Here is a 5,616-nt window from a genome sequence, read left to right as displayed (position 1 = left end):
TTATTACCCTTTGATGAGTTTGATATAATTCTAGGTATGGATTGGTTAACTTTGCACGATGCTATTGTGAATTGCAAATGAAAAACTATTAATTTGAGATGCAAGAATGATGAAATAGTTCGAATTGAATCCAGTGATTTGAATGGGTTACCAACTATGATTTCGTCAATGAAAGCTTTGAGTATTGTGAGAAAAGGTTGTGAAACTTACTTTATGTATGTGATCGATTCGAAATTGACTAAAAAGAAAGTTAAATCAGTGCCTGTTGCCTGTGAATTCCCTGATGTGTTTCCTGAAGAACTTTTGAGATTACCTCTGATATGAGAAGTTGAATTTGGCATTGAGTTAGTACAGAAAACTACTCCAATTTCGATAGCTCCGTATAGAATGGCTCCGGCCGAGTTGAAAGAATTAAAGTTTCAGTTGCAAGAATTTACAGATAGAGGATTTGCAAGACCAAGTTTCTCACCTTGGGGTGCTCTTGTTCTGTTTGTGAAAAAGAAAGACAGTACGATGAGAATGTGCATTGATTATCGTCAGTTGAACAAAGTGACTATCAAGAACAAATATCCTCTGCCCAGAATTGATGACTTGTTTGATCAATTGAAAGGAGCTACCATGTTTTCGAAGATAGATTTGAGATTGGGCTATTATCAGTTGCGAGTAAAAGACTCAGATATTCCGAAAACTACATTTAAAACAAGGTACGGTGTAACACCCCTCGCCCGCATCTGAGGCCGGGACGGGGTTCGAGGTGCTACCTGACTTTTACTAACACTTCCATACTAAACAGGGCCATGAAATCTCAAATAATTAAAAACTTTTCTTTTCACATGCAATTTGTCCCTTATGTGAGCTTACGAGGCCCAATACATGCATTCGGGGCGGTTCGGGACCCAATCGAGAACTCATGAAAAGCTTAGAAAAATCTCTTGCGTTAAGGCTTCACACGCCTATGTGCTCAGCCGTGTGGCGAAATAGTCTAATTATCAAGCCTTTTGTCACTCTCACACCACATGCATAGATACATACTTATCCAATAACATACAACGTGGCATAAATGAGCTCTTAAACATCTACAAACATGTTATGCTCAAGTTATTTTCTTATGCAATAAATATTATAGAATTTGCCCATATCATTACCACATACTAGACATAACTATCATTACATCACAAACCATTCATGAAGCATTATTAACTATTTACCAATCACTTAATCCTGCATTAGTTACTAGCTCATCAATGAATCTCAATTCAATCTCTAGGCATACATGTTGTAAGCCACATCACAAGAGATAATAACATACATGCATAAGAATAATCATATGGGCCCATAATGTCATTAGCCGACATAGGCCAATTTACATGACTAATACTACCTTAATAACAAGCCAATGAATTTGGCTAAATCATAATATTACATACTCACATTAAAACCCTATACATGCCATAGACTCGAATCACTTGAGTTTACTTACTCCGATAACGTTAACTCGATAGGGTGATAATATCTCTGACGGCCTCCAACCCGAGCTAACCTGGAAACTCTAGAAAACATGGGAAAGAAGGGGGGTAAGCTTTCGCTTAGTAAGTTCATATGAAAACAATAAGCAACTCATTAACTTGTTTTATCAATGTTTGCAACATATTTTCAAGTTCACTACAAGCTGTCTTTCTGAGCAATGGTCACTAAATTATTTATATCTAGAGCTACGAAACTCTGAATTAAGTTCTGTTAATTTTTCCTGAAACTAGACTTAGTTTCCTTTCTTCCATAAAATTTCCAGAATTTTTGGTTAAGCCAAATAGTACAGTTTATTAGTTAAAGTCTCCCCTGTTTCAGGGTATGACCACTCTGACCCCTGTGCACTACAAACCGAATTTCTCCCTGTACAAAATTCCAACGACCATTCCGTTTATTTCCCATAAAAATAGACTCAATAAGGAATCCATTCATGTAAGGTATAACTCTTAATAATATTTTTACAATTTTTGGTGAATTTTTAAAGTTAGAACAGGGGATCTCGAATTCATTCAGACCCTGTTTCACAAGAATTCAAATATCAAACAATATGGAATTCTTTTTCTTCCTCTGTTTCTTTCATGTGAAAATAGACTCATTAAGCTTTAATCCCATATTTTATTCTGCCTCTAACTCATTTTACACTATTTTTAGTGTATTTTCAAAGTTACACTACTGCAGTAACTCAAATCTGTCAAGGCTAAATTACTCATTCATGATCATTGTTCATAATATTAATACAACACCATTTTATCCATCATGGTAAGAAAACATATTATGCATCATAGATCATCACATATCAAGGCATTCTCATAGGATTAGTATACATACTTGCACAACTCGTAACATAACTCGAGTGCATACTCACCAATGACTTACCTCATTGAGACCATCATTAACTCTTTCCTTGGATTGCCCGTTGAACACTTGGAATACTAATTAGATACTCGGAAAAGCCTTTGCACATAAGTGCCTCAATTGTAGCTAAAGCTACCTCATATCTCATGACATTTAAATGCTCACTCTCGAGCTAGTCATCTAGACTCATAATTCCTAGTGACATGTCACTCGTATCCTATTCTATTCCTAAGGTTCAAACGGGATTTTCCTCGTCTATTAAGGCTTTGTCTTATCATATTTCTATTAATTACATACACATTAATATCTGTACAATTCATGCAATGATAACATTTAAATACATGTATAGCATGGTATTGTTTACATACTGAACTTACCTCGATACCACAAATGTGAAAAGGACATACTAGTCCATAAATCGATTTCTTTCCGTTCTAGGTCCAAGTCTCAATTTTCATCATCTATAACATCACATTTAGCCTACCAATCAGTCACAATATTCATATGGGTCTAAAATCATATTTTTACAAATTTTCATTTTGACCCCTAAACTTTTGCATATTTGCACTTTTGCCCCAATGCTCGTAAATTAATTTTTATTCAATTTCTATAAGGTTTAAGACATGCTGAACATTTTTCTCTTCTATGGCAACTCCAAATTTTCACTAATTCACACACTTATGACCAATTTGTAACTTTCACAATTTAACCCTTTTGACATTTTTACCAAATTCATTGAATAAAACTCATATTTAACACATCAAACATTCATTATCCACTATAAATCATCAAAACACAACCATATCATGAATGGGTAAATTTTTAAACTCTAATTTCTCTTCAATCAATTGGTAGAAATAGAAAATTTAAGCTTCGGGGATCTCAAAAATACGAAAATCATTAAAAGCGGACAAAAGCGTACCTATATAAGCCATAAAAGCTTGGCGAATGGAGCTCATCCATGGCTGCTATTTTCTGTTCTTTCCACGGTTGAAGAAGAAAGAATGAAAAAAATGATAGCTTTTATCATTTGTCTTATTAGGTTATTTTAATTAATTTACAAAATTACCCTTTTATTTCAACCAAATTTCAAAATACCAAACAAATATCCATTCACTAACTTATTAAAGGAATAATTGTCACATAAGGACTTTCAATTTAAAACTCATAACAATTAGGCACCTCATATATAAAGAACTCAACTTTTGCACTTTTTACAATTTAGTCCTTTTGACTAAATTGAGTGCTCAAACGTCAAAATTTTCGAATGAAATTTTTACGAAATATTTTCATAAATTTATAGACTATAAAAATATAATAAAATTTTTTTTTTCTCGTCGGGTTTGTGGTCCCGAAACCACTGTTTCGACTAGACCCAAAATCGGGCTATTACATACGGCCACTATGAGTTCTTAGTTGTGCCTTTCAGATTAACTAATGCACCTGCTATCTTTATAGATTTGATGAATAGAATTTTCAGACTGTATTTAGATCGATTTATTGTTGTATTCATTGATGACATATTGATTTATTTGTGTGATGAATTTGAGCATGCCGAGCATTTGAGAATAGTGCTACAGACTTTGCGAGATAAGCAACTATATGCGAAGTTTAGCAAATGTGAATTCTGGTTATGAGAGGTCAGTTTTTTGAGCCATATTGTATCAACATCCGAGCAAAGTTTCGACTATTCTGGATTGGAAGCCTCTTTGAAATGTCTCCGAAGTTTGCAGTTTTCTGGGACTTGCTGGTTATTATAGATGGTCCATAAAAGGCTTTTCGATGATTGCAACTCTGTTAACAAAATTGCTTTAGAAAGATGTGAAGTTTGAGTGGTCTGAAAAGTGTCAGAAAAGTTTTGATCAGTTGAAAGCCCTATTGGCTGAAGCTCTAGTGTTAGTACAACCCGAATCGGGTAAAGAATTTGTGATCTACAGTGATGCTTCGTTGAACGGTTTCGGATGTGTTTTGATGCAGGAAGGTAAAGTCATTACTTATGCTTCGAGACAGTTAAAACCTCATGAAAAGAACTATTCGATACACGACCTTGAGTTAGCTGCGATTGTGTTTGCTTTGAAAATTTGGCGCCACTATCTGTTTGGTAAGAAATGTCATGTATATTCAGATCATAAAAGTTTGAAATATTTGATGACTCAGAAAGATTTGAACCTGCGACTGAGAAAATGGTTAGAACTATTAAAAGACTACGAGCTTGTTATTGATTATCATCTAGGAAAAGCAAATGTTGTTGCTGATGCTTTGAGTCAGAAATCATTGTTTGCATTACGTGTCATGAATGCTCATTTGGTTATGTCCAATGATGTTTTGGTATTAACTGAATTAAAAGTAAGACCGTTATTCATTCAATAGATTATTGATGCTCAGAAAGTTGATAATGAGATAATAGCAAAACGAGCCTAGTGTGATTTAGATTCAGATTCAGAATTCAGAGTTGATAATGATGATTGTTTGAGACTTTGAGATTGAATTTGTGTTTCGTGAAATCCAGAATTGATTCAGATAATATTGAACGAAGCTCACAATAGTCATTTAACTATGCATCCGGGTAGTACAAAAATATATAATAATCTGAAACAACTTTATTGGTGGCCTAGTATGAAATGTGATATTTCTGAATTTGCTGCGAAATATTTAATCTTTCAGTAAGTTAAAGCTGAACATCAAGTGCCCTCTGGTTTGTTAAACCAATTATGATTCCGGAATGGAAATGGGATAGAGTGGCGATGGATTTTGTTTCGGGTTTGCCCCTATCTCCAAGAAAGAAAGATGTATTGCCCCAAATCTATGTTCATTTATTTGCATGTTATGTGGCTTGTTGGCTTGCTTGGTGTGTTGGTTGAAGGGCTTGAGAATGCTCGAGAATTCCTGAGTACAAACCTGGACTTTAGCAAATTGCTGCTTCTTTTAGTATAAACTTTTGTTGTTGTTAGTGGGCTTTTAATTTATTAAGGGTGTTACGTAACATAAGGAGCTGGCTAGTGTAGTGGCAAGGGGCGTGTGGAGTATGGCACAAGGTCTGAGGTTCGAGGCCTATCAGTGCAAAGGGTATTTTAGTTTTTTTTGCTCCTGATGTGGGGTAGGTGTTGGAATGGGATTAAAATTGGTGTGTTAAAGGAGTAAGAGGGGTTGGAGCCGAATCATAGGGAGTGGCTGGAAGGATTTTCGGTTGCTAGGGAGTTGGGTGAGTTGGGATATGGATTGAGTGATTTTAGG

The 5,616-nt window shown here is 35.0% G+C and overlaps 1 long non-coding RNA gene across 1 annotated transcript; it reads right to left on the bottom strand.

The window, feature by feature from the left end:
- Positions 1-1,193: 1,193 nt before the first annotated feature.
- On the bottom strand, positions 1,194-2,837 carry LOC128284312 (uncharacterized). The gene is made up of 2 exons (XR_008274710.1): positions 2,760-2,837; positions 1,194-1,549 (listed from the first exon to the last, which is right to left on the bottom strand). It is a non-coding gene; the product is annotated as an uncharacterized LOC128284312 (long non-coding RNA).
- Between the last annotated feature and the right edge of the window lie 2,779 nt (positions 2,838-5,616).

Source organism: Gossypium arboreum, chromosome 11 (assembly GCF_025698485.1).
Source record: "Gossypium arboreum isolate Shixiya-1 chromosome 11, ASM2569848v2, whole genome shotgun sequence".
NCBI lineage: Eukaryota > Viridiplantae > Streptophyta > Magnoliopsida > Malvales > Malvaceae > Gossypium > Gossypium arboreum.
The sequence above is the reverse complement of the archived record's forward strand: the minus strand, read 5'-3'. Positions and strand labels throughout refer to the sequence as shown.